The sequence below is a fragment of the Pteropus vampyrus genome, unplaced genomic scaffold, assembly GCF_000151845.1.
Source record: "Pteropus vampyrus isolate Shadow unplaced genomic scaffold, Pvam_2.0 Scaffold582, whole genome shotgun sequence".
Lineage (NCBI taxonomy): Eukaryota > Metazoa > Chordata > Mammalia > Chiroptera > Pteropodidae > Pteropus > Pteropus vampyrus.
Genome location: NW_011889363.1, coordinates 303,470 through 324,562, shown reverse-complemented (window position 1 = coordinate 324,562; position 21,093 = coordinate 303,470).

The window sequence follows — 21,093 nt, the reverse complement described above, 5'->3', positions numbered from 1 at the left end:
CCTGGAACTTCAAACTTTCACTTGAAGCTTAAACGTAAAGTCAAGTTCTTAGATTTATATGGGAAAAAATAGGTGATCTTACTCTAAAAATGAACAACAGTAACCGAAAATAAACCTTTCTCCTTTTCTTCTATTAACCTCTGAGATAAGATATGCTTATTAGATATGCTGAGATAAGTTTCCTTGTTATTATTCATAAGGAAAGTAATTAGAATTATTTACATTATTTACAAATTTACTCATTACACATCAAATTTTTATTGCATTCCTAGTATGTGTTAGGCCCTTTTCTAGGGCTAAGAGTATAGACATGAGTAAGACAAATGAGGACCTGGACTTTATGGAGATGATGGTTGATATTTACTCCTTTCTCCCTTTCCAAATAGGAAAAGTAAAAAGAAATCCCTAGATACTAGACACCTTATGGTAAAACTACAGAACACTATAGACAAAGAGAACATCTTTGTAGCTAGGGAGGGAAAAAAAATCCAGATTACATACAAAGAATAACAATTAGAATGGCAATTTACTTCTAACAGTAATAATGAAATCCAGAAGCCAGTGAAATGGTATCTTCAAAGTTCTGAGAAACCATAACTATCAACCTAGAATTATATATCTAGAGAAACCACTGTTCAGGAATGAGGATGAAATAAAGAAATTTTCATCAAAATAAAAACTGAGGTAATTTATCATCAATAGAGTTTCACTGAAGGAACTTCTAAAGACTGTATTTCAAGAGGAGGTAACTAGAGCTGAGATATAAAAAATGGTGAAAAATTGAATTGGTATAATGTGGATAAGTCTAAATAAATATTGATGTATAAACAAAACTTAAAACATCTAAATTATCGAATTAAAGGATATGTCTAAAATATAAGACAAAAAAGTATATATAAGCAAGGAAAAGATATTTCAAGTTTAAGAACATCAAGTTCTTTTTACTGTCTAGAAGACAGTTAAAACTATAGCTTCGTAAAAATTAAATATAAATACTGTGATTTTTAGGGTATCCACAATAGTAGAAAAGATAAAATGGAATGAGAAAAATATACCTCAATCTATCTAGAGATGATTTGAATAAATAAAAGCAAATATTACAGTAATCACAATAAAAGGAATATAAAAATTACAGTAAATATAATGGAGATAACTAGACAAACTCTATAGTTTAAAAAACATTGTCAGATTAAACTTCTAAAATTATATATAGCATATATTCATAGCACGTATATGTATATACAACACATAAATTATGTATATAGCATACATATAGCAAACATTTAAATACATATAACATAATTTAAAATAGCTTATATGCTATATAGAAGAGCCTCACCTTAAGCATATGGAAAGAAAAAGGTTAAAAGTCAAGTGGTAGAAAAATATGTACCCTGTAAATACCAACCAAAAGAAATATGATACAGTTGTATTAATAGCTGACAAAATAGACTTTAAGGCAAAAGCGTCTCTAGAGATGAAGAGGTTCACAAAAAAACAGCTTCAATCAGTAAAGAAAAGACTGACAACCTAACAGAAAATTGGGCAATATACATAAGTAGTCATATCACAGAAAAGGAACCAAAAAAGGCCAATAAAACCTATGAAAAGATGCTCAACCTTATTATTCCGAAATCAATTCCAAAAAAAATTCCAAGATCAGGCTAATTCAGGGTGGTATGGCTGTAGACTTAATGGCAGATTAGTGGTTACCAGAGGGAAGGGGTGGAGGGGGGCAGGTAGATAGGGGTAAAGGGGGTCAAATATATAGTAACAGAGGAGATTTAACAGTGGGTGGTGAACAAACAATGCAATATACATATGGTGTACTATTGAATTGTACACTTGAAATCTATACAATTTTATTAACTAATGTCACCCCAATTATTTTAATAAAAGAGAAACATTCAAATTAAAATCATAGTAAAATATTCATTTATATCTACCGGTTTGGCAAAGATTAAAAATTGTCATGATACCAAGTGTTGGTAAAATTGCGAAGTAAAGAAAACTTTTATACAATGCTGGTGGAATTTATACTATTATAACCACTATGAAAAACAATTTCACATTATCTTGTCTTGTAAAGCTGAAAATGCTCATAGGATCTGCCCTGCAATTTCATTCCTAGGAGTGCTCCCTAAAGGAGTCTTCTCAAACATCTTGGCAGAAGTCACAGTAAGAAATACATTTTATATCGAATCCAGAAATAAACACACACACACGCATGCACGCACGCACACAATTACTAGTATATACACATTTACATATTTATATATTTGCATTACAGATATATGTGTGTATATATTTATTATAATACTTATACACACACACATATATATATATACACATACACGTACACTAAGTATATGTATATTGACATTTTCTATTCTATTTCTTTTTTTTTTTTTTAATGGAAAACCCACCAATAGATCATGACCCACAGTTTTAAATACTTCACCCTAGAAGAACTCTTGTATATGTTTGTCAGGTCGTTAAGTACAAGAATATCATGGCAGTGTTTTTTGTAACATTATAAAATGAGACAATATAAAGGTCCATTACCATGAAAATAGATACATTAGGAGATATAGTGAAGATGAATGTAATGGTGTTAGCATAAACATGGATAGATTTCACAAAAAAAAGATTTGGGCTCAGTATGATTTTCATTTCTATAGTATTCAAAAATGAAAAATTAGAAAATTTATTACTTAGGGACACATCCAAGTGCAGTAAAACTATAAAGCAAGGGGAATGAAAAATGTAAAACAAGAATGTTCTTCTTAAACTGGATGATAAATACAAAGATACATTTTATTACTGTTTAAATCTTCATATACATTACAGAGTGTCGATATGTATGATACGTTCACATTACAAAATCCCTCTAGTCTATTAAGTATTAAAATGCCATACCACAGTGAACAAAGCATTCTAAAAGGGAGGCAGGCTCCTGTATATAATTAATAAGTGGTTAAAAATAGCATGTCAAGGCACTCAAAACAGTTTCTTACCACTCCAAAAATCTCTGTATCAATGAGAGATTACTCTGATGTGAATCTCTCTCTCATAGCAAAGTTATGAATATCTGCTAAACTAGGGGTGACTTTGAAATGACTATGTGGCAACTGTCAATACCCATCAGACCAAAGATCACCAGGAACTCACCTACTGTTGAACAAGTTGAGATTTTTGTTCATTGTAATGAAGGAAAACGTACACCATGAAGAATTATGGGTGTCTGAGTAAAAGGATGTTTGAAAGGATTTAACATAGGATTTGGGTTTTTTTGTTAGATAATTTTGGGGAGTTCAAGGGAACGGGGATCTGCTCCAGATTATGTGATGTCAGGACATGGGGACAATGCTATGACTGGTTTCTTAATTAGTTTTATCTAGAAGGAGGGCAGACTAGAACAAGTCTAAAGCTGTAGCTGGTAAGAAAGCAATGGCTCATTCACATTAGCCAAGAAAGGGGGATGTTTGGTACTTTTAGGCTTGAACAGTCACCCTGCTTTTGTCTATGCTTAGACAAGATTATGAAGTGTTCTTATTTTGTCTCATTTCATCATAGGTGCAGAGTGATCTTGGAAGATGCTGATGCTCTGAGATTGTTTATGTCCAACAGGAGAACACCATGGCCTACCTGTGAGTGCCAGGCCAGCTCCTAACAACATCAAGACCTACATGTAAGTATCAGACCACTTTCCAGATGTCGGGAGCTGTATTTCTCTTTTTCATAACAAAGGACTATAAATTCCCTTCTGCACTTTGTGTATGTTCCAACCATTGGTACTTCCTTGTTTCAATTTACTGACAGAGACTCATATTTCATCTATTTCAGTTATATTTCATCTAGTTCAGTAGTCATTACCAATTCATCAAAAACAAAACATCCGAGTCTTCTTTCTTTAAAAAGACAGACTCTCACAAGGACATAGGGCAGCATGAAATGTCACAATATAGCATGAATAAGAACAGTTCATGAATACCGTATTAGAAGTATTTCATCTTTTGGTTCTCTGTCACGTAGCTTTTATCTTTGAGGTCTTTATGAATTCAAATGGGGTGCTAATTAGGAAAAAATGATCATTATGACTGTCTTTCTGTTGAATGGTAACTACCTCCACTAACATAATTGTGGAATTTTGTAGGTCTCATTAAGATAGCAAAATGAACTGGCTGTGTCAGGGTCCCTCTCATTCTGTTTCTATTGAGTTTGTTTAAAAACTGGATCTACAGTAACCAACTTGTTAAAATCAGAAGGGGTTGGAGAAAATGTCAAAGGCTGCTCAGCCCATTTTAACAGTTAGTCTCTCTCCATCACTCTTTGCTATAATCATTTCAGTACTACAGCAATAAAACCTCTTTACTTTTACCCAATCCAAGGTAAATGACAATAAAGGCTGTGCTTCCAACTGATTAGAAAATGAGTCACTTTCTGACTCATCCCATCTCTTAGAGGTCACCGTGGAAATTTCAATTTTATGGTCTATTAAACATGGAGACAGCCCAGTGGCACTGCAGCATTCTCTCACAACAAAAGGCGTTCACTGCCAATAAAATATCATTCATGCTTCCTTTTCAAAAACCACTCCATGAATAGCAAACAAGATACTTCTAATACTGACAGATTAAGTCTGAGATAACACACACTAGTAGCTGGAATATTGGTGAAGTAATAGTCTCTGTTTTCAGCTTTAAAAATGAAGAGAGATTTTGAGATGTCGAATTATTAAACACTCATCATGTAAATTTCCAGCTATCACAGAAAGATATAACTGTAAGTTATTTCTTTGTTGTTGTCACAGAGGTATATGAATCACACAATGAAAGCTCTATTTCTTAGGACATGTTAATGCATGAAGACAGAATCTATTCTGATGATGAGACAATAATATAATAAACTCACCTTCCTCCTTAGACTGTGAAACCACTGAGGGTAGTCCATGTTTTATTCATCTTTGTATCTTTATCCCTTAGTATACCAACAGGTTATCAATGTTGTAAGAGAGATGGATGGATGGGTTGATGGGCATAACAATGGGATAGATGGGTAGTTAGGTTTATTAAATTATTGTTTCATCAATAAAAGAAGTACATGTGATTCAGATGGTCTGTATTGATGCATTAATATATCCTAAGAAAGACACAGAACTTTCAATTTGCTATTATTTATTCTTACACCCTTCTGATGACAACTTATCTCACAGTTATGTCTTTCTGTGACAACTGGAAATTTACTCTGTTCAGAGGGCAAATGTATTTCAGAGGGCTCCTGGTTTGTGTGTGTTTATGTATTTGTGTGTGTTTATCCCCATGCTTGTGGCAGAAGAAAATCACATTTGTTTCACAACTTGCTTAAGCCTGAAATGCTTTCAGTAGAACTCTGCCAACTATTCATCTATTCATTCATTCATTCGTTTATTCCTTCATCCATTTAACAAATATTCACTGAATACTTACTATAGGCTTTCTTTTAGATACTAGAACTACATCAGTAGTTCTAGTTTTCTTATAGATAAAACCCCCTACCTTCGTGATTATGAAGCTTATATTCTAGTGGAAGAAGAAATACAATAAGTAAAATATATAGCCTATTCGTATTAAGGGGAAAAACACAGGAAGTGGTTTAGTTTGGGATACTACTTCTGTAAAAACCATCCCACAAGTTCCATTGACTTAACACATTAAAAGTTTATTTTTCAATATAAACTAATGTTGATCTGACTAGATTTAGGGGGAATATTTGTGTTAATTAGACCTGCAGTTACTATCCACATTGACTAGCAGACGAGTCAATGGCTAAACTTTCAATCAGCAATGTGTGAATACATAAGCCCCATTGGGTCTTGTGTTGAAAAATATGCTTCAGTAATTGTAAGTGGCATTTAGAAGTTAAAGACAAAATTCCTCTCCCCATACAGAAGCCTGAGGCAACTCCTGATTGACTGAAGAGCTCATGAGTCACAGCACCTAGTTACTGTTGTCTGAGCAAACGGAGGGTACAGGTTGTAGAAAAGAGGGTCAACAGTAATGGAAAAATGAAAATGATTAAATACCAAGGATCAAATAATAATGTATAAGGATTGAAAAAAAATTTTGAGAAATTCCTTATAAGTCAGCAGATCCTGAAACTGGAAGGTCAGTCATTTGTTAAATTTCCATTTCCTTCTTCATTGCCCTAAAATGGCAAACATCACCTTGGAAGAGTCTGGTAGGGAAAGAGCTGGGTGGAGAAACAAACGAAGAAACTTATTCATCCCAATTCTACTAACACATTCTCACCTCTTAGTGTTCTTATTTCCACTATCTATAAAATATAAAATCAATTACCTAATCAATTACCTAATTGAGACCTTAGAGGACTAGAAGTGACTGTGATCCAAAAACAGATCAGCTCTCACAGGGCCCAATGCTCCAGTTTTGTAATTAGCTCAATCCCTGGTTTTATCAAAGTAACACTATCTAGTGGCCCCACTAGAAGAAACACTATTTATTTCTCCACTAGAAGAAAAATGTATGATCTCAATAGATACATATTATTCTATAGACTCTCGATAAGCTTTAAAATTTTTTGATTGTACAATTATTTAATTTTTCTATCAATCAAAAACTAAGTTTATAAGAAAATAAGACATAACCAAAACCAAGAGAAATAACAAACAATAGAATCAGTCTCATAAGGGACTCAGATAATGGAGTTATAATTCATAGACTTAAAAATAATTACAGATAATTTATTCAAGAAAATACAAGAAAAGAGTGAGAAGGTCAGCAGAGAGTTAGAAAACATAATGAAAGCAAAATAAAAATTCTAAAATTAAAAAACACCACTGAATTTATAAATTAAATAGATAGGCTTGACAGTAAATGAAATATGGCCAATGACAAGATCAGTGAATTGAAAGACAAGACAAAAATATATTAAATGAATCCAGAGATGAAAAGGATAGTAAATATGGAAAGGAGTTTAAGACATATATGAAAGATGTTTAATAGAACTAAGATATGTATTTGTAGTACCTGGAGTAGAGGAGAGAGAAGATAGGGCAAAAGCAATATGTGAAAAGATATTATCTGAGAAATTTTCAAATGTGACAAAAGACATCAATAGGTAGAGATTTAAGACACTCTAGAAATCGCAAGATGAATAAACACAATGAAAATCAGACCTAGTCCTGTTATAATAACTATTGACAATCCAACAGGAAAGAGAAAACATTAATAGTCAAAGAAAAATATTATTACTTTCAAAGGAGCAACAATATATTGACATCTGATTTCTAAACAGGAACACTGAATGCCAGAAGCCAATAGAATGAATAATACCTTCAAATTACTAAAAGTGAACAACTTCTAACCCAGAATTCAATAACCAGCAAAAACATGTTTGAAAACAAAGTGAAATAAAGCCATGCTAATAAAAAACAAAAATTGAGAGTATTCAACACTAGCAGAACTACACCGAAGCAAATGCTAAAGGGTATTCTTTAAGCAGAAGGAACATTATTCCAAATAGAAACAAAGAGATGTAGTAATAAAAAATAGAGAGCAATGGAAAGGGTAACTATGCAGTAAATCTAAGTGAACATTGACTATAAAGTAACAATACCTTGTGGAATTAACTATGTTATAGACTGAATGTGTGCCCTCCCCAATGCCATAATTCATATGTTGAAATGTAATCCCCGATGTGATGGTACTTGGAAGGCGAAGCCTTTAGGAGGTGATTGCTGCCTTACAAAAGAGACCCCAGAGAGCTTCCTTGTCTCTTTTACTATGAAAAGATACAGTGAAAATACAGCTGCCTATGATCCAGGAAACAGGCCCTTACCAGACAACAAATCTGCCAAAATCTTGGTCTTGGACTTTCAAGTCTCCAGAACTATGAGAAATTTCTGTTGTTTATAAGCAATCCGGTCTATGTTATTCTGTTACAGCTGCCTAAATAAACTAAGACAAAATATGTATATAAATAAATACATATGTGTATATGTGTTTGTGTATGTGTATAGAGATATAAATATACAGATATTTAAAATATATAATAGCACCAGGAAGGGATTAAACAAAGATGAAAGATTTTAAGGCCCTGGTATTGTCTTGGAAGTGCTAAAAGCAGTAATTTATATTAGATTTTAAAAAATCAAGAAAGTATGCTGTAACTTCTAATCACTGGTTGAATGATAAAAATATATAAATAATAGAGGAGAAAAATAGGAAAACACTTAGACAACCTAAATGAAAGCAAATAAGTAGAAGAAAAAGGAACAGCACAGATGGGACAAAGAGAGCAAGTAAGTGTTAGATTTTAAACAAAATACATGAGTAATTTCATTACTACAAATATTCTAATTAAATGACAACAATTTTTGGACAGGATTTACACACATACACAAACACAACTATATGCTGCTTACAAGAGACACACTTGAAATATAAGGAAACAGAGAAGTTGAAAGTAAAAGGGCAAAAGCATATACTAACCAAAAGAAAGCTGTTGTAGCTAAACTAATTACAAAGTAAATTTTAAGGAAAAATTATAACTAGAAATAAGGAAAGACTTTTCATAATTCTAAAGGTTCTGTACACCCATAAAATCTTATAATCCTAAGTATTTAGGTACTCAGTACTATAACTTCAAAATATATAAAGCCAATATTATCAGAACCAAAAGGAAAACTAGATAATCCACAATAATTACCGAGACGTCTTAGTATCTCTCTCTCCTAAAATCAGATAGAATATGTAAATAAACTATCAGTAAAGATATGGAAGATTTGGACAACACAACTAACATCATTTAATAGACATATCTAAGATACTCAAATCAACAATTCCAGATTGAAATCATAGACTTGGGAAGGCCCATCTGTTCAGACAGAGGAGTGAGATGGCCAGTCGCTCTTAAGGAAAAGGCACATGGGAGGAATATGGCGGACTAGATAAAAGCAGGGTTCATTTCTTCCTAGATCCGCATTGAAATTACAACCAAATTATAAAATAAACAACGTGGAGAATCACCTGAAGTCCAGTTGATCATAACGCCTACGTCTGATAATATAAAGGAGTCACATCAAAGACGGTAGGAGGGGCAAAATCACAAATAGGGCTGGACCCGCACCTACGGGTGGTGGAGGACCACTGGGAGGGAGAGCGAGGCTACAGAGGCTTCTCTGAAGGAGAGGGGGTCCTGGTCTCATCTGGGGACTCCCCAGCCCAGTGTCCCAGCCCAGGGAAAAGGAGATTTCAATAACTCTGACTGTAAAAACCAGAGGGGATTCCAGCCATCTGAGTGAGATGGAAGGAGACTGAAACCCTAGATGTCTCTTTGAAGGACCCGCGCAAAGGCTTTCTGACCTGGGGACACTTACTCGAGACACCGGTGGTGGGTCAGAGGCTTGAGAAACATTCATTCTGAGAAAGTCTACATTATCTGATGCCAGAACGAGGGCTGGAAGGGCAGCCAACATTGTGCCTTAGTCCAGCTCCCCTACCAGGCAATCTACAGACCGCTCCCATAGAGACATTAGGAAGCACTGGTCAGAGGGATTCAGCCCGCCCCACACAACCTGCAGATTGCAGGGGTGGGGGGTGGGTGAGGGGCCTTTTGTTACTGGATGGCTGCCAAGCCCTGCTCTGATTCAGGCCAAGTATTCACAGGGGACGACCAGCACTGTGAGCCACGTTTCCAATGCCAGTGGGTGACCAGCACCGTGAGCCGCATTTCTGAGATAGGGTCAGGCAGATCACTGCTGCCAACACAAACATGGGTAGGTATCAGGGACCTGTGGGCCAGTACCAGACAACAGCTGGTCTTGCTGTGATCTGGGACTTCTGAACAGTTACCAGATTTACAGCAAGAATGAGGCTGTATTGATCTGACTGCCATTGTCTCTTTGAGACTCCACCCCACCCTACCTACAAATTGCCCCAAGTGGCCCATTGTCAGTGAACTGCCACAGCCCTGCCTTTCCCCCTCCTGATCTCCCAATCCACACAGGCAACAAACTGTCTGGCACGGGGTGGTCACTGCACAGAAATCAACGGCAGGCAGACCTTTGCTGCCTGCAAGAGTCACAATATTGTGTCCGGGGAGCACAGGGGTCTGTGGGAACACTCCTGACAGCAGCTGGTCTCACTGTGATCTGTGACTGCAGTGAGAACGCCCAGGCACAGAAGTTGCAGCAAAACTAAGGCTGTATTGGCCGGACAGACCTTGTCTCCCTGAGATCCCGCTTCACCTAAGCCACAACGTGCCTGCAGTCCATTGACAAGCAGCCTCTTGTGCCCTGCTTGGCTCTGGGGTTATGCAGGCAACAGATGTTGCCTAACACAGTGCGCACATTTCGAGGAAAACAGTTGTGAACAGACAACTGCTGCCTGTACGAACTGCAATATTTCTTGAGGGAATTGCAGGGGTCTGATGGCCCTTGACTCCCTGAGCTCCTGCCCCATCCAGCACACAAAGTACTCGCTGCACACTGGTAGGCAGCTGTCCCTGCCCTGGAGCAGCGCATTTAGACCCAGGGTAGGCAGCACCCGACCTTGCTACAAGTGGAAACTTGTACAGGGAGCCACAGAGACATCATTGGCACGTACACTGACACTGCAGTGGCAGGGGAAAATTTGCTCAATAGACCCAGGAGACTCCAAGGGTCCTTGCGCCACCCAGCACGCATATCACCCAGAGGCTCTTCCAGTTTCAGAGACTTACGGGCAACTGACAGGCAATGTCAGGCCATGAGGAGCACTGGTCCCTCTGCTAAACTGCCATAGGTCAGGGACAGGGGATAAAAGAGAGCTGCCTACAACATTGTCTCTTCCATTTACCTATAGATCCAGCATAGGCAAAAACCATCTGCCAATCACTTTGTAATTCTCACCAGGTAGCCCTGAGCAATCAAAAGCAGTGGCTGATCTTGGCCTACAGGGGAGATCCTCCCAAGGGACCACAAAACCAACGCATCTGGAGGTTGGCACCAGACCACAATGGAGCAACTCCTGCCTGGCCCCATTAGTGATACACACAAAGGGTGGTTGCAACAAGTACACAAGCCTGCTAGGGCAAATCCCACTCAGTGGGGTCAGCCCCCACACAACAACTCTTACCTTGTGGGTGCAGCTAATTCCCACAATTAGCCTGAGCATTAATCTCATCCACTGATCTACTAACAACAATAAAGGCTTGGCAAGCACAGAAGATCACACATAACCTATACAAAGATCACGTCCAGAGCTCCCAGCATAAGGGATCAAGAAGAGTGCACCACTGGGCCACACAGGACACCTTCCACATTAGGCCATCTGGTCAAGGCTGAGAGACGAAACAAATATTCCTGACACATAGACACAAACACAGAGAGGCTAATAAAAAGAAAACAAAGAAACATGCCACAAATGAAACAACAGGAGAAAACTCCAGAAAATAAGCTAAATGAAATGGAAGCAAGCAATCAACCAGAGACAGAGTTCAAAATAATGGTTATACGGATGCTCAATGAACTTACGGGGAGAATGGATGAAAACAAAGAGAACCTCAACAGCATAAAAAAGGACATAGTAACCATAAAAAAGAACCAGACAGAAATGAGGAATATGATAACAGAAATGAAGAAGGATTCAACAGTAGAATGGATGAAGCAGAAGGTCAAATCAGCAAATTAGAAGACAAGGTAGCAGAATACACCCAATCGGAACAACAAAGATAAAACAGAATTTTAAAAAATGAGGAGATTTTAAGAAACCTCTGGGGCAGCATGAAGTGTAACAATATCCAGATCATAGGAGTACCTGAAGAGGAAGAGAAAGAGCAAGGGACTGAGAATCTATTTGAAGAAATAATGACAGAAAGCTTCCCTAACCTGGCAAAGGAATTAGACATACAAGTTCAGGAAGCACGAAGAGTCCCAAACAAGAGGAATTCAAAAACCTACGCCAAGACACATCATAATTAAAATGCCAAAGGTCAAAGAAAAGAGAAAATCTTAAAAGCAGCAAGAGAAAGGAAGCTAGTTTCTTACAAGGGTACCCCCATAAGAATGTCTGCTGACTTTTCTACCGAGCAAGGCTTTTGATCAAAATGGAAGGTGGGATAAAGAGCTTCCCAGACAGAAAAAAAGCTTAAGGAGTTCATCACCACAAGCCAGTGTTACAAGAAATGTTAAAGGGTCTTCTGTAAAAAGAGAAGGGGTAAAAAAGAAAATAGAAATAACAAATATGAATAATAAAATGACAATAACAATGTACCTATCAGTAATCACTTTAAATGTAAATGGATTAAATGCTCCAAACAAAAGATATAGGGTTACCGAATGGATAAGAAAACAAGACCCATGCATATGCTGTTTACGAGAGACCAACTTCAGATCAAACAACACTCAGAGTGAAAGTAAATGAATGGAAAAAGATATTTCAAGCAAACGAAAATGAAAAAAAGAGCCAGGGTAGCAATACTTATATCAGATAAAATAGACTTTAAAACAAAGGCTATAATAAGAGATGAAAAAGAGAATTACATAATAATACAGGGATCGAAAATCAAGAGGACATAACCCTAGTAAACATATATGCACCCAACATAAGTGCACCTACATACATAAAGCAATTATTGACTGACATAAAAGGAGAGATCAATAGTATCACAATAATAATAAGAGACTTTAACATCCCATTGACACCAATGGATAGATCTTCCAGGCAAAGAATCAACAAGGAAACAATGGGCCTAAAAGATACACTAGAACAGATGGACTTAATAGATATTTTCAGAGCATTTTACTCCAAAGCTGCAAAATATACATTCTTCTCAAGTGCACATGGAACATTTTCAAAGATAGACCACATGTTAGGACACAAATCAAGTCTCAATAAATTTAAGAAGATTGAAATCATATCAATCATCTTCTCTAATCACAGTGGTATGAAACTAGATATCAACTACAAGAAAAAAAACGAGAAAATATACAAACACATGGAGGCTACATAACATGCTACTAAACAATGAATGGATTATTAATGCGATCAAGAAAGAAATCAAAAGATACCTATAGACAAATGAAAATAAAAACACAATGACTCAAAATTTATGGGACACAGCAAAAGCAGTCCCAAGAGGGAAATTCATAGCAATACAGACCTACCTCAAGAAACAAGAAAAAGCTCAAATGAAAAATCTAACCTTACAATTAAAAGAACTGGAAAAAGAACAGCAAACAAAGCCCAAAGTGAATGGAAGGAAAGAAATAATAAAGATCAAAGAGGAAATAAATAAAATAGATTCTGGAAAAACAATGCAAAAGATTAATGAAACCAAGAGCTGGTTGTTTGAAAAGATAAACAAAATTGACAGATCCTTAGACAGACTTATCTAGGAAAAAAGAGAGAGGACTCAAATAAATAAAATGAGAAATGAAAGAGGAGAAATAACCACAGACTCCACAGAAATACAATGGATCATAAGAAAATACTACGAGCAATTATACACCAACAAATTGGACAATCTTGAAGAAATAGACACATTTCTAGAAACATGCAATCTCCCAAGACTGAGTCAAGAAGAAACAGAAAATCTGAACTGACCAATTACCACCAATGAAATTGAATCAGTAATTAAAAACCTCCCAAAAAACAAGAGTCCTGGACCAGATGGCTTCATAGGCGAATTTTACCAAACATTCAAAAAAGAATTATCACCTATTCTTCTCAAACTATTCCAAAAAATTCAAGAAGATGGAAGGCTCCCTAACTCCTTTTATGAGGCCACCATTACCTTGATTCCCAAACCAGGCAAAGACATTAGAAAAAAAGAAAACTATAGGCTGATATTTCTTATGAACATTGATGCAAAAATCCTCAACAAAATATTAGCAAACCGAATTCAGTAATACAGTAAAATTATCATACACCGTGATCAAGTTGGATTTATTCCTGGGATGCAACGTTGGCACAATATCTGCAAATCAATTAATATGATACACCACGTTAACAAATCGAAAGATAAAAACCATATGATCATATCAATAGATGCAGAAAAAGCATTTGACAAAATCCAGCATCCATTTATGGGAATAGAGGGAACATACCTCAACATAATAAAGGCCATATATGATAAACCCACAGCTAACATCATACTCAATGGGGAAAGACTAAAAGCATTTTCCTTTAGATCAGGAACAAGACAAGGATGCCCACTTTCACCATTTCCTCTTCAACATTGTATTGGAAGCCTTAGCCACAGCCATAAGAAAAGAAAGAGAAATAAAAGGTATTCGAATTAGTAAGGAAGAAGTAAGACTCTTGTTATTTGCCGATGACATGATACTATACATAAAGAACCCTAAAGATTCCACCCAAAAACTCTTAGAACTGGTCAATGAATTCAGTAAAGTAGCAGGTTACAAAATAAATATTCAGAAGTCAGTGGCATTTTTATACACCAATGATGAACTTTCAGAAAGAGAAATTAAGAAAACAATCCCATTTACAATTGCATTGAAAACTATGAAATACCTGGGAATCAAATTAACCAAGAAGGTAGAAAATCTGTTTTCAGAAAATTATAAGTCATTGAAAAAAGAAATTGAAGAAGATACAAATAAATGGAAGCATATACCCTGTTCATGGGTAGGAAGAATCAACATTGTTAAAATAGCCATACTACCCAAAGCCATCTATAGATACAATGCAATCCCCTATCAAAATACCAATGGCATTTTCAGAAGGCTAGAACAAATCATCTCAAAATTTATATGGATCCATAAAAAACTCCGAATAGCCACGGCAATCTTGAGAAAGAAGAACAAAGTTGGAGGTATCTTACTACCTGATATCAAACTATACTACAAGGCTACAGTAATCACAACAGCATGGTACTGGCATAAAAACAGATACATCAATCAATGGAACAGAATAGAGAGCCCAGAAATAAATCCACGCCTATATGCTCACTTAATATATGGCAAAGGATATAAGAATAGGCAATGGGGTAAAGAGAGTCTCTTCGATAAATAATGCTGAAAAAATTGGAGAGATACATGCAAAAAAAAAAAAAAGCTGGACTATCTTCTTTCACCTTATACAAGAATAGACTCAAAATGGATTAAAGACTTAAATGTAAAGCCCTGAAACCATAAAACTTTTAGAAGAAAACATAGGCAGTAAACTCTTTGATATTACTAACAGGAATTTCTTTTCAGATATATCTTCTCGGGAAAGAGAAACAAAAGAAAAAATAAACAAATGGGACTATATCAAACTAAAAAGTTTTTGTACAGCAAAGGAAATCATCAACAAGACAAAAAGACAACCGACTGTTTGAGAGAAGATATTCGCTAATGATATATCTGATAAGGGGTTAATATCCAAAATTTATAAAGAGCTCATACAACTCAACAACAAAGAAACAAACAATCCAATTAAAAAATGGGCAGAAGACCTGAACAGATACTTCTCCAAAGAGGAGATACAGATGGCTAACAGACATATGAAAAGATGTTCAAGGTCACTAATCATCAGAGAAATACAAATTAAAACCACAATGAGATATCATCTTACACCTGTCAGAATGGCTGTCATCAATAAATCAAAAAACAGCAAGTGTTGGCGAGGATGCGGAGAAAAGGGAACCTTTACACATTGTTGATGGGATTGCAAATTGGTACAGCCACTATGGAAAACAGTATGGAAGTTTCTCAAAAAATTAAAAATGGATATACCTTTTGACCTAACAATTGCACTTCTGGGTGTTTATCTAAAGAAAACCAAAACAATGATTCATAAAGATCTATGCACTCCAATATTCATGGCAGCACAATTTACAATAGCCACATATGGAAGCAAGCTAAATGCCCATCAACAGACAATTGGATAAAGAAATTATGGTTCATATATACAATGGAATATCACTCAGCCATTAAAAAAAATGAAATCCTACCATTTGCAATGACATGGATGGACCTAGAGGTTATTATGCTGCGTTAAGTCAGACATAAAAAGATAAATACCATATGATTTCATTTATATGTGGAATCTAAGGAAAAGAACAAACTATTCAAAAACAGACTCACAAATATAGGGGACAATTTGGTGACAGAGAGGGGAGGGGGCTAGGGGGCTGGAAGAATGGGGTGAAGGGTTAAAGAAGTACAAATTAGTAGTTGATAGTTGGGCACGAAGATGGGGAGTACCGCACAGGGAATGCAGTTAGTATTACTATGATGGCTAAGTAGAGGGCCAGGGGAGGGAGAGAGCAAATAGGGGGATCATTTTATGAACTATATAGATGTCTAACCAATGTACTGTATATTTGAAACTGATCTGAATAAATAAATTTATTTTAAAAAAAGAAGTACAAATTAGTAGATGATAGTTGGTCACGGGGTAGGGGAGCATGGCAGAGGGAATGCAGTTAGAATGCAATTAATATGATGGCTAGGTGGAGGGCCCGAGGAGGGAGGGAACAAATGTGGGGATCATTTTATGAACTATATAGATGTCTAACCAATGTATTATATACTTGAAACATTCAAATAAATAAATTTAAAAAAAATTTTAAAAATATAGAAATCATATAGAATATGTTCTCTGATCACAGTAGAATTAAGCTCGAATTCAATATGAAAAAGATACAGAAAAATATCAGTGAAATTAGAAATGAAGAAAGACAATTATAAATAACCCTTGGTCAAAGATAATGATCACGATGGAAATTAGAATATAGAATAAAATGTGTATCATAAAAATAACTGATATAAAAATGTGTGGGATGCAGTTAAAGTAGTGAAAACGGAAATTCAACCTGTAAATACATATGTTGAAAAAGAACAAAAACTAAAAACTGAAAAATTAAGTATCTAAGCATCGGTTTCAAAAAACTGTTAATAAAAAATAATTTAAATCCAAAGAATGTAAAAAGAAAAAAAGAAATATGGAACAAGGAGAATTCAATAAAATTGAAAATATGTAATATGGCAAGAAAGAAAGATATGTATTAGAAGAGAAATAAAATATTTTTCACAGATGACATGACTGTATATAAAGAAAATCTGAAAGGCTTCACAGAAACTGTTACAACTTAGTGAATTTAACAAGATTTCTGAATACAAAGTCAGACTATCCAAGTCAATTCCTTTTCTACAATTGCATATCAAAACAAACAATAATAACAAATTTTAAAAGGACACTATAATAACAAAAATCAAATACTTGTAATAAATCTAAGAATGTGTAAGATGTATACCAGTAAACTATAAAATATTATTGACAGAAATTAAAGACTTAGATAAATGGAGGGGCACATAGTGTTTGTGGATTGAGACTAAATATTGAAAGGTGTCAGTTCTCCCTCAGATTGATCTATTAATGTAATACAATGTTGATAAAAATGCCAGTAAGGTTTGTTTTGTGGAAATTGTTAAGCTGACTCTAAAATTTATATGAAAATACCAAGGGTGAAGAATAGCCAGATCATTTCAAATAAGAACGAAGTGGCAATCTAATGAATATAATAATTCTGATAAAGCTACAATAATTAAAATAATGTGACATTGGCATGATGTTAGACACATAATAGAGTGGTCAGAAATGATACTTGTTTGTGAAGGTGACATTGTAGAGCAGTGAAAAAATGATGGTCTTTTTAATGAATGTTGCTAGGTCAAGTGGATGCCCATATTAAAATAAAATAATTAATCCCTAACATGTAGCATACATAAAAATCAGTTCCAGGTATATTCTAAGTCTAAGGGTAAAAGCTGAAACAATAACAATTATAAAAGATAACATAGGCAGATAGTTTCATGAGACAGGAGTTAGAGAAAATTTTCTTTAGCAGGATACAGAAAAAATCCCACTAATCATACAGGAAAAGATGAACAAATTGAGGTACTAAAACTTAGATATTTCTGCTCATCAAATGACACCATTAAGCAAATGAAAAGGCAAGTCAAAAGGTGGGTGAAGATATTTGAAACACAAGTGGCAGCTTGTATGCAGAACATATAAAGAACGCCTTCTAATCAGTAACAGACAGACAATTCAAAGGAAAAAAATAGGCAAAGCACTTGAACTAGCACTTTACAAAATAGGATGTTCAATAAACTGTGAAAATATTCTCATTTTCATTAGTAGTAAATATGCAAATTAAATCCACTCCATACCCAGCAAAATCACAAAAATGAAAAAAAAAAGTGTTGGTAAAATGTGAAGTAACTGTGACTCTCATGCATTGCTAGTGAGAGGGTAACTTGGCACAACCACTTTGGAAACTATTTGGCATCATCTACTGAAGTTGAACATATGCATATTCTATGGCCCAGGAATTTTACTCCTATGTATATATCCATTAGAAATACACACACATGCACCAAGAGACATACGCAAGAATATTTACAATAACATTATTTGTGAGACAAAAACTTGAAAACATCCCAAATATCCATCAATGATACAACAGTATATAAATCATGATCTATTTATAAAATATATAATAAAACAGTGAAAATGAATAGATAACTGCTATATGCAACAAAAATGGATTAGTCTCACAAATGTAATGTTAACCAAAATACATTATAAACAAATACACAGTATATAGTTCAATTTATACAAAATACAGATGGTCCCCGACTTACGATGTTTCCACTTATGTTTTGACTTTACGATGGTGTAAAAGCAATATGCATACTAAATCACGTAAGATATTTAACATGTTATTATAAAATAGGCTTCGTGTTAAATGATTTTGCCCAACTGTGGGCTAATGTAAGTGTTCTGAGCCCATTTAAGGTAGGCTAAGCTAAGCTATGATGTCTGGTGGATTAGGTATATTAAATGCATTTTTTACTTTTACAATATTTTCAACTTAAGATGGATTTATCTGGACGTAACTCCATCGTAAGTCAAGGAGCAACTGAACAAAAAAAACTCAAAGCTCATCTATGGTGCTAGCAGGATAGTGACTATAGTTGAGGAATTAAAAGGGAGTAGTGATTGGGAGGAGGAATAAGAAAGACTTCTGGGATGTTAGTAATGTTTTATTTCTTCACCTGGTGATAGTTACACAGAAAATGTGATAATTTGCCAAGCTGTATACCAGTGCTTCTAAACCAGGGGCAACTTTTGCTCTTCATAAGACACTTAGCAATGTTTGGAGGAATTTTTCATTGTCATAACTGGAAAGGGGGAGGGTTGCTACTGGCACCTAGGGGGTAGAAGCCAGGGATGCTGCTAAACATCCTACAGTGCATGGGACAGTCCCCCACTCACTCCCCAGCAAAGAATCATATTGCCCCAAAATATCAGTAATGCTGAAATTGAGAAATCCTGTTGTACACTTGTTACTTGTGCCCTTTTGTGTATGTAAGTTAACTCGTTTTTGTTTTTGCTTTTTTAAAAAAGGCCACATGTACATGTATCCATAAAAAAAAAACAAAGAGGCTACTTTCTTTCCAAGTTTTCCTATTTCTATTTCTTTGTTTCTTGTTAATTTGATTTGATTTATCTTTTGCTGGTCATTAAGTGCTGAGAGGGACAAATGCTCCTGGAAAAATGTATGAAAGTAAAACTAAAATTGAGGACATTCTGCCCATTTATCTTTTCCTCTATGACTCATTATTTGACTATTCTGGAAGAGCTTTTACATCCAACTCTGAAATGCTAAATTAAGGGGAGCAGAGTTGGAGAAATCCATTATCCCACATGGAGACAAGCTTTCTAAGAAATGACCAGGGTCTAAAACAGCGACTTTTGCATTACTTATTTGAGTCACAGATGTATCACATTACTTTTAAGTAGAAAGCAAAGTGCATTATTGATACTTTTTCTGTATAAGTATATGGAGAAATATCCAAAGTAAATACTTTGATTTCATGGGAAAAATAGGAAGATATCCAGCATTATTTTTGCATCCTGATTTTGGATATGACTAAACTCAGTTTAGAAAATAAATACAAATTTCGACAAAGGCTACTTTGTAACCCATATGTCAATGATTCCATCAGTGTTCATTCCATCAGATCTGTTAAAGGGTGTTTGCCAATTAAAGGAAATACCAAAAGTAAATTACTTATGTAGGATAAAGAATGTAAGATGGTTGCTTAAGTAAATTAACGTATCCAAGGAAAGTAATAAAATAATTTAAATGGTTCATATTTTCAGAATTGCTTAACTCAATCCAGTGTCGAAACATAGTATGAATTGTTCAATTCAGGATCATTTTTATGGAAAACAATTCAATCACTATATATAGGAATCCTCAATAGAACACAGTAGTCCTTAATCAGAGAAGCTGGAAGTGGAAAGTCACTTACTCTTACTTTTAAACTATTCACTTTCCTCTTGATGTAATCTCTTAACTCCTACAAGATGAGTTAGTAAGGAAGAAACATAAACTAAATTAAACCAAACCTAACCAAACCTACCAATCAACCCAGCCTGAAGTGATGCCAGTATTCCCCACCTCAAACACAGGAAAGAGAGAGACCAACAGGGAGCTGCCTTGAAATTAGATCATTACGCACCTCCCAGAGCAGAGGAGATGAAGGGACCTTGGGAGGAAGAAAACATATCAATTGATCCAGGGGGAGATTTCTCGAAAGGGTGAAGTTTGGTAGGCCCCCAGGAGGCATAGATATCGTATTACATATAGACTCTAGTTTAACTGAATCCAGGTTGGCAGAGTGAAACCCATGGCGACTGCACACCCACAGGCTAAACACAAAGGTGAATGAAAAGGTTCTCAACCTTCATCCTTTCTCAAGTACTAGGTTTGGAAGAAATTTAGGAAATACTCTAGCTTTGCCCTTCAGCTGATATGAAAAGCAAGCTGAACATTTCAAATTTATCTTGCAGGTCACCCCAAATGTCTCAGAATGTCTCAGCGGAATTGTCTGTGCCTTCTGAGAAGCTATGTGGAGCCAAGTGGGCTTCTAAGAGAAGAAAGCTCATGCGTGGTTTTCAAATGCAGAGAAAAGACTTCATTCTATGAGGCTTCTAATTTTACTATATGTTATAGCTTTTGAAAATAAAAATACTGTTCTCTATTTCTCTCTCCCTCCCTCCCTCTCCATCCCCCCTTCACTCACACTCT